Source organism: Asparagus officinalis, chromosome 5 (assembly GCF_001876935.1).
Source record: "Asparagus officinalis chromosome 5, Aspof.V1, whole genome shotgun sequence".
Taxonomy (NCBI): domain Eukaryota; kingdom Viridiplantae; phylum Streptophyta; class Magnoliopsida; order Asparagales; family Asparagaceae; genus Asparagus; species Asparagus officinalis.
Genome location: NC_033798.1, coordinates 16,237,871 through 16,248,356, shown reverse-complemented (window position 1 = coordinate 16,248,356; position 10,486 = coordinate 16,237,871).

The following is a 10,486-nucleotide window of genomic DNA, read 5'->3' as shown; positions in this document are numbered from 1 at the left end:
TGCTCAAACGAAAACGGTTGCCCAAAAATGAATATAAATATGTAGCCGGAATTTCTTGGAGAAATAAGAGTAGAGAAAGAAGAGAGCTTAGAAGTTCTTCTCTTCGTTGGTGTGTTTCTGAATAAGCTCCAAGCCTGCTTATATAGGTGAGGAGAAGTGTAACCCCCGCTGAATCCAATGGACCGTTACGCACATTGTTAGCCCTTATGTTTTGATGATGTTTTACAACCACCATTAACGGTACTAATGGCTTATTGAGTTGAAATATAGTAAATTCATTTATCAAGTTTGTTAGTGCCATTCATGGAGGATTGGATGGAATATACGCTACAACGATGATATCCAAAGGAGGAGGAAGCATAGTGATGAAGCAATGTTATTTCAAGAACAACAAATTCATATAAAAGCTTCATCCAAACTCAAGCTATATCAAGACTCAAGAATTGTATTCTATGTGAGGATATTAGCTAGTTTTTATTCTCTCTCTAGTATTAGAATGTAGGCAAAGAGTTATTGATTTTACTTGAAGCTATTGGGACTCACACACACGTTTTCATACTTATGCTTTTAAGCGTTTTTCACAAAATACTATTTTTCACAAGTATGAGGACCTATCTGCAAAATTCTTTTTTCAAACAATTTGTTTTTAGTATTAAAAACATTTTACAAAGTTTCATAATTTTCAGAGGTCAAATAAATATTTTCTAAATATTTTTGTTTGAGTCAAAATACTGTTCTGGAATGTATCAGAATGCGGTCGACCGTACCGGTCGACCACACTTATGATCTTTCGTCACTGGGCAACAGAGAGTTTGTCGGTCGACCGCACCGGTCGACCGAAAGCCCGATTTTTCTATCGGTCGACCGGTGCGGTCGACCGATGAAGTCTCTGCTTTTTTTCTTTGTTTTCAGACCTGCTCGCGGTCGACCGGATTTTTCGTCGGTCGACCGATTTCATTCGTTCGGTCGGCCGAACGTTCTGTCGGTCGACCGAAAATCTATTCGGTCAACCGAGACTTTTTTTTAACGGTCGTTTGCCTTGTTTACTGTACTATCACTTAACTGTGTTTGGCACAGTCTGTGGTATAGTCTGAATAGGAGATTATTTCTTAATTGGGTAGATTGGGTTGTGATTTTAAAATGATTAATCTCTCCTATTTAAACCCATACTCCTTCATCTTCTTGGCTGCCCTAATTTCTGCAAAAACCAGAGAGACGCTGTCTTCCTGAGAAAAAATTTTCAAAATCTGTTCTCTGTGTTTTCTCTGTATTTTTGTGTGCGTTCACTTCCCAGCTTCAGTATTCTTTCTCTTTGCCATAGGGACTTGTAAAGAGAGAGTCTTGCACCATTTCTATTGCTTTGTGAGTGTGATCTTGTGTAGATCAACTGTGAGGGAGTGTGATCTGTTGAGATCAACTGTGTAGTGTGAGATCGTGAGGGGATCGCTGTGTAGATGAAGTTCCGGCTTCCAAACCGGGTGTGTAGTGGATTTCTCCTCGAGAGTGGGGAGCGGGGACGTAGGTCAGCGGACCGAACCTCGTTAACACATCGCACGTCAAAGGATAACAATTCCTAACCCTATCTCTTTTACTTTGATCGCATTAGAATATTGTGGTTTGCTTGTTTTAATTTTATTACATAATTAGAGCCTCTTGACCCTAATCCCCCCCCCCCCTCTAGGGTCCAACAATTGGTATTAGAGCTTGGTCTCTATATTAATTTTTGGTTTAACCACCTTAGAGAAAAGATCTAATGGAGGCCTCTTTGAATATGCATATGTTAGAAGGACAATCCACCACTAGACCACCACTCTTCACCGGGAGCAATTTTGCTTATTGGAATGCTAGGATGAGAATTTACCTTCGTTGCATTGATCTTGACATCCTAGAGCTCATAGAAAAGAAATATGTAGAGAAGTCCAAAGTCGGGAACATGACCGATGGAGAAAGGCACCAAGACAATCTAAATGCTAAGGCCATGAACGCCTTAATTTGTGGTCTTTCCCCCAATGAATACAATAGAGTTTTCACGTGTGCAACCACATACGAAATTTAGGTAAAATTATGTATCACACATGAAGGAACCCCCCAAGTTAAGGAATCTAAGATTAGTGGGCTTATGCATGATTATGAGCTATTTAAAATGCTTCCAAATGAATCCATTGATGCTATGTTTTCCCGTTTTACTAATATCATCAATGAATTACATGGTCTTGATAAGCACTTGTCTATTCAAGAGATGAACTACAAGATACTTCACTCTTTGACTCCGGCATAGGAGCCCAAAGCTACGGCTATTGAGGAAGCTCATGATCTTACTACTCTAGCTCTCGATAGCCTCATCGGAAAGCTGAAGGTCCATGAGAAGAAGCTCAAGGGGAAGGAGAAGGAGGAAGTGTCATCACAGGAAGTTGAGGAGCCATCACCAAAGTTGAAGACCATAGCTCTCAAAGGAGCTAGTGATAACTCCTCTTCGTCATCGGATAGTGAAGTTGATTTTTCTAGAGAAGTGGCTCATCTCTCTAGAAGAATCTCTAGACTCATAAAAATGAACAAGAAATTTAACCTCCGATCTAACAACAAGTTTTCCTCTCGTGTACGTAAATGTTTTGAGTGCAATGAATCGGGTCACATCGCTAAGGATTGCCCCAAGCTCAAGGAAAAGTACATGAAGTACAAGAAGAAGAAGGCTATGTATGCCGGATGGGAAGAATCCGAACCAAGTGACTCGGATAGTGATGAAGAAGGAGCCAAACTTGCTCTTCATGACCCCAACATTTGTTTCATGGCAAATGAACATGAGGTAATATCCGAGACCGAAAGTGAATCTTTCTACATGCAATGTGACATAGCTATGACTTTAGAAGAATTGAACTTTGAATTTAAAAGAATATCTAAAGAATACTCTTCTTTTAAAAAGTTGCATGCTTCTTGTGATATTAAGCTAGAACAATTAACAACCTCTCTTGCACTAAAAGATGAATTGCTAGGAGATCTCGATTTCGAGAATAAGCAATTAAGATCAAAGATTGAAAGACTAGAAATTGAGAGTGGTTGGACTAGACCCACTCATGCTTATGCTAACTATAATCACCATGGTAGAAATAGGTTTCATGGTTCTCACACCCATACATACAAAAGAAATTTTGTGTGCACATATTGCATGAAACATGGACACATTTCTACTCATTGTAGGATTAAAGACAACCATGATTTTTATGGAATGATATGGGTACCCAAAGGTACCAAGACTACTAACCACCAAGGACCCAAGACTTGGGTACCTAAAGCTACTACATCTTCATCTTCATCTTTTGTAGGGAACATCACGGCAACAACGTAAGGAGATGTGGTACCTTGATAGTGGTTGCTCACATCATATGACGGGAAACAAAGAGTTATTTGCAACCCTATCAAGGATTGAAGGAGGTAGTGTCTCCTTCGGTGGTGGTGAGAAATGTAAAATCATTGGTATTGGTTCTATTGGTAAGAAACTCTCACCCGTTATAGAAGATGTTTATTTGGTAAATGGTTTGAATCATAATCGTCTTAGCATTAGCCAATTGAGTGATAAAGGTTTTAATATTTCATTTAAACTGGATAAATGCATCATTAGTATGAATGAGAAAATTGTTTTTATTGCTAATCGCAAATCTAATGTATACATTTTTGAGATGAATGAATTAGTGAATCAAGATGTGAAGTGTCTTGCGGCAATTGATGAAAATCATTGGATTTGGCACAAGAGACTTGGACATGCAAATATGGAGTTAATATTAAAATTGTCTAAGAGAAATCTTGTAAAAGGACTACCTAGCTTGCACTTCATCAAAGATACCATATGTGAGGATTGTGCCAAAGGTAAACAAACAAAATCTTCTTTCAAATCCATCAATGAGGTATTGACTTCTAAACCTTTGCTTCATCTTGATTTGTTTGGTCCTATGCGTGTTACCTTTCTTGGAGGCAAACACTATGTATTTATGATTATCGATGATTTTTCTCGTTTTACATGAACAATATTTCTTGCAAAGAAAAATGATTGTTTTGAAGAATTTGCTAATCATGTCAAAAGAATTAAAAATGAAAAAGATTTGAAAGTTGTTAAAATAAGAAGTGATCATGGTGGTGAATTTCAAAATGATTTTTTCTATGATTTTTGTGCTCATCATGGTATAACTCATATGTTTTCTGCTCCTAGAACACCACAACAAAATAGTGTTGTTGAATGAAAAAATCGCACCATACAAGAGATGGCACGTACTATGCTAAACTCATTTGATTTACCAAAATATTTTTGGGCGGAAGCCGTCAATACGGCTTGCCATGTTTTAAATCGTGTTTTGATTAGATCAAAGCTTAAGAAAACTCCTTATGAACTCTTTTATGGAAAAACTCCTTTCATTGGTTACTTTCGTATCTTTGGTTATAAATGTTTTATTTTAAATACAAAAGATCACCATGATAAATTTGATTCCAAAATTGATGTTGGTATTTTCTTGGGTTATGCACCTCGAAGTAAGGCTTATAGGGTCTTCAATAAACGAAGTCTCGTTGTTGAAGAATCTATAAACGTTACTTTTGATGAGACTAATGTTGGTTCTCAAGTTGTTTTACCTAGGAAAGATGATGATGATGATGTTGAGGGAGAATTGGACTTCTTACAAATCAATGATACTCCCTCTATAGAAGCTCAAAAGGATGTGGATAGTTCCAATGATCATGAACAAGTTGAATTTCCTAAAACTTGGAAATTTGCATCAAATCATCCGAAGGAACAAATTATTGGGAGCCCTTCAAAAGGAGTTGTTACTCGCTCAAAAGCTTTGAGTGAATGTGGTAATGTTGCATTCTTATCTCATCTAGAACCTAAAAAGATTAATGATGCTTTAAATGATGAATTTTGGGTTTTGGCTATGCATGAAGAACTAAATAATTTTCAAAGAAATAATATTTGGAAATTAGTTCCTAGACCTAACAATGCTAGTGTTATTGGTACTAAATGGGTTTTTAGAAACAAACTTGATGAACATGGCATTGTTACTAGAAATAAAGCTCGTTTGGTTGCCCAAGGATACAATCAAGAGGAGGGCATAGACTATGATGAAACCTTTGCACCGGTTGCAAGGTTGGAATTTATTAGGATGTTTTTGGCATTTGCTAGCTTTAAAAATTTTAAACTATTTCAAATGGATATTAAAAGTGCCTTCTTAAATGGTTTTATAGAAGAGGAAGTGTATGTTGAGCAACCCCCAGGTTTTATAGATAATGTTTTCCCTAATCATGTTTACCGGGTACAAAAAGCTTTATATGGGTTGAAACAAGCACCTAGAGCTTGGTATGCTCGCCTCTCTAGTTTTCTTGTTAAAAATGGTTTTTCAAAAGGAACAATTAATAACACTCTTTTTGTGCGTAAAAGGAAAAATGATTTCATTTTAGTTCAAATATATGTGGATGACATCATTTTCGGTGCTACTAATGAATCCTTGTGTAAGGAATTTTCTAAAGTTATGCAGGATCACTTTGAGATGAGTATGATGGGAGAGCTTACATTCTTTCTTGGGCTCCAAGTCAAGTAAACTAAGGATGAGATCTTCATTTCACAAAGCAAGTATGCGAAGGAATTGGTTAAGAAATTCAATTTGGAAAATTCTAAGCATACGCCTACTCCCATGAGTACTAGTGTTAAGCTTGATGCGGATGAGAGTGGTGAAGATGTGAACCAAAAACTATATCGAGGTATGATAGGTAGTCTTCTCTATCTTACCGCTAGTAGACCCGATATTATGTTTAGTGTGTGTGCATGTGCACATTTTCAAGCATCTCCTAAAGCATCTCATTTAATTGCGGTTAAAAGGATCATTAAATATGTTAATGGAACTTTTAATCTTGGTTTATTTTATCCAAGAAGCACCTCTTTTGATTTATATGGTTTTTGTGATGCCGACTTTGCCGGATGTAAGGTAGATCGCAAGAGTACTAGTGGAACATGCCAATTCTTAGGAAATTCACTTGTTTCTTGGGCTTCCAAGAAACAAAATTGTGTTGCATTGTCCACTACGGAAGTGAAATATATTGCCGCCGGCTTATGTTGTGCTCAAGTTTTATGGATGAAACAAAGCTTAGTTGACTATGATTTGAATTTTCAAAATATAAATTTTTTTTGTGATAACACTAGTGCTATAAATATTTTTTAAAATTCGGTTTTGCATTCTAGAACCAAGCATATTGATGTGCGCCATCATTTATTATGCGATCATGTAGAGAGACAAGATGTATCCCTAATCTTTGTTGACATATTGACACAAAATCTCAATTAGCGGATATATTTACTAAGCCTCTTGGAGAGGATGATTTTTGTCGCATAAGAAATGGCTTGGGCTTATGCAATATGTGATAGTTCTAAATTGCTTGCTTCTTTTGGTTGCATTTTTTTTGTGTGGCATGCATGTCTCTTTACCCCATTTTTGATGGTGACAAAGGGGGAGAGAAATCTCCTCATCTGTTGCATATACTTAGGGGGAGCTCATAGATAGGGGGAGCACCTATCTATAAGCCATTTTATCTTTGCTCTTATATAATGGTTGATTGTCATCATTAAAAAGGGGGAGATTGTTAGCCTTTATGTTTTGATGATGTTTTACAACCACCATTAACGGTACTAATGGCTTATTGAGTGCAAATATAGTAAATTCATTTATCAAGCTTGTTAGTGCCATTCATGGAGGATTGTATGGAATATACGTTACAACGATGATATCCAAAGGAGGAGGAGGCATAGTGATGAAGCAATGTTATTTCAAGAACAACAAATTCATATAAAAGCTTCATCCAAACTCAAGCTATATCAAGACTCAAAGATTATATTCTATGTGAGGATATTAGCTAGTTTTTATTCTCTATCTAGTATTAGAATGTAGGCAAAGAGTTATTGAATTCACTTGAAGCTATTGGGACTCACACACACGTTTTCATACTTATGCTTTTAAGCGTTTTTCACAAAATACTATTTTTCACAAGTATGAGGACCTATCTGCAAAATTCTTTTTCCAAACAATTTGTTTTTAGTATTAAAAACATTTTACAAAGTTTCATAATTTTCAGAGGTCAAATAAATATTTTCTAAATATTTTTGTTTGAGTCAAAATACATTTCCATCGGTCGACCGCATCGGTCGACCGATGAAGTCTCTGCTTGTTTTCTTTGTTTTCAGACCTGCTCGCGGTCGACCGGATTTTTCGTCGGTCGACCGATTTCATTCGTTCGGTCGGCCGAACGTTCTGTCGATAGACCGAAAATCTATTCGGTCAACCGAGACTTTTTTTAATGGTCGTTTGCCTTGTTTACTGTGCTATCACTTAACTGTGTTTGGCACAGTCTGTGGTATGTCTGAATAGGAGATTATTTCTTAATTGGGAAGATTGGGTTGTGATTTTAAAATGATTAATCTCTCCTATTTAAACCCATACTCCTTCATCTTCTTGGCTGCCCTAATTTCTGCAAAAAACCAGAGAGACGCTGTCTTCCTGAGAAAAAATTTTCAAAATCTGTTCTCTGTGTTTTCTCTGTGTTTTTGTGTGTGTTCACTTCCCAGCTTCAGTATTCTTTCTCTTTGCCATAGGGACTTGTAAAGAGAGAGTCTTGGACCATTTCTATTGCTTTGTGAGTGTGATCTTGTGTAGATCAACTGTGAGGGAGTGTGATCTGTTGAGATCAACTGTGTAGTGTGAGATCGTGAGGGGATAGCTGTGTAGACGAAGTTCCGGCTTCCAAACCGGGTGTGTAGTGGATTTCTCCTCTAGAGTGGGGAGCGGGGACGTAGGTCAGCGGATCGCGCGTCAAAGGATAACAATTCCTAACCCTATCTCTTTTACTTTGATCGCATTAGAATATTGTGGTTTGCTTGTTTTAATTTTATTACATAATTAGAGCCTCTTGACCCTAATCACCCCCCTCTAGGGTCCAACACACATGTCTTGCTTCAGTTACCCACATGCAGCCGTTACAGAACGTGTAAAACGTGCAAAAATAAAAGCTTGAGAAGCAAAAATGTGTGCGTGTGCGGTGCGACGTGGCGCGCGTGCGGGTGAGGCAAGGCGAGGCGTGGCGTGGCGTGCGTGCGCGCGTGTGTGGTAGATATGCAAAGCCCACAAAACCCAAAACACTATTCAAAGCCCAATAAGGAGAGAACCATTATATACCCTTTACTATTCATCTTATTTTCCAATGTGGGACTATTCACAAAGGCAAAATTGCCTTTTCATGAACAAAGCTTCCAACAATCCCCCTCAAAAGGCAATATTGACTGAAATTCAAAATAATAAATTAATAAATAAATCACAAAATAGATGTAGGTTGGGCAACCTTTCATATCATGAATTCGAGAGAGGTAGCTTTCGGCTTTGAACCTTTCCTTAGTGAGCTCATCGCCACCTGAGGGACATAATAGACTAGGCCTTGAATTAGGCCCATTAGATCAGGTATTGATGAAAACACACACAATACGTTTTCATCTATTGAGCTAAGCGGGTTGAGCGTTAAAGGCCATGCTCACAAAAAACCGACTCATGAGAGTTTCTAGGGGTCAGCCCTGCCCCCCCAACCGCGGCCATCACGGTTCCTCTCACGTAGGTAAGTCCTCAAAGGGTACTACAGCTGTTTATTTAATACCCCCCCACAATACACACATTGGACTTATTAAGAGTAAAACTCAGCCTAGCCAGCTGTATCATAAGAGCATCGTCATCATAGAGAAGGGGTAGTAGCAAATACTACATAATGATATATAAATATATCTAGGTCGATGCTCCACACGAGAGTCACTTGTTCAGCTTGTTTCTACCACATTGAACCGACATTAGGACCACGTCTCCAAATAAGGGTTGGGTTGCCGCTGTCAGTGACCTCATTTATGGGCTTAACCCCATCTCCCTCGATGAATCCAGAACCACACTCCTGGATAATCCCTTAGTCAAAGGGTCAGCAAGATTTTTCTCAGACTTTACAAAGTCCAAGATCACAACTTTGCCTAAAAGACGTTGTACAGACTTATATCTTATTTGAAGATGTCTGTTATGTTTTTTATTTACATGTACTTGCTTTAGAAGCTCTATGGTAGATCTAGAATCAGAGTGAATGGAAATAGGAGGAGAGGGTTTAGGGACCAAAGAAAGTTCAGAGAGAAGATCTTTTAACCATTCGGCTTCTGTGCAAGTAGTATTAAGAGCAATCAACTCAGATTCCATGGTGCTCCTGGCAATTACTGTTTGCTTACATGATTTCCAGGATACAGCAGCACCACAAAAAAGAAATACATATCCAGATGTAGACTTTACACTGTTAGAATCCGTGACCCAGTTGGCGTCACTATACCCTTCTATAGCATAAGGGTAACCAGTGTAAGTCAAGTAATAGTCAATTGTGCCTTTTAGATATTTGAATACTCTTTCTAAGGTAGTCCAATGATCTTTGCTAGGGTTGCTAGTATACCGACTCAGTCTCCCTACAGCATAAGCTATATCGGGTCTGGTTCGGTTGGATATGTAAAGAAGAGATCCAATTATATGGGAATATTTCAGCTGGGAGACAGGTTCACCTTCATTCTTCTTCAAGGATATAGAAGAATCATAAGGTGTGGAAACAGGTTTAGAGTTATGAAAGTTGAATTTGATTAGCATTTTATCAATGCTATAGGAAAGACTCAAAGATATTCCTCTAGTGTCTCTAGAGATTTTTATTCCAAGTATCATGTCTGCAAGACCTAAGTCTTTCATATCAAAGTTTTTGGAAAGATAATCCTTAACCTTTGAAATTAATTCAAGTGTTGTTCCAAAGATAAGGATATCATCAACATAGGGACAGAGAATGACATAGTCATTGTTTATCACTTTAGAATAGACACATTTATCGTATTCATTCACAGTGAAGCCATATTGTGCAATGACGTTGTCAAATTTCTGGTGCCATTGTTTAGGAGCTTATTTAAGAGCATACAAAGATTTAACAAGCTTACAGACTTTGTTTTCCTGACCCTTGGCAATGAGGCCTTTAGGTTGGTGCATATAGATCTCTTCATCTAAATCACCATTCAGGAAAGCAGTCTTGACATCCATCTGATGTATGATTAGTTTATGGATAGCAGCAAAGGCTAACAATACTCGGATAGTTGAGATTCGGGCTACAGGAGAATATGTATCAAAATAATCACTGCCCTTTTGTTGAGTATAGTCTTTAGCTACTAATCTAGCTTTAAATTTATCTATGGAACCATCAGCTCTGAGTTTCTTCTTGAATATCCACTTACAACCAATAGGTTTACAACCTAGAGGTAAGTCGGTGAGTATCCAAGTATGGTTTTCCATGATAGATTTAATTTCATTATCAATGGCTTCTTTCCAGAAAGGAGATTCAGGTGAATCCATTGCTTCTTGGAATGAGCTTGGATCACCTTCAACAAGAAAGGTAAGAAAGTCTTCTCCAAAATCCT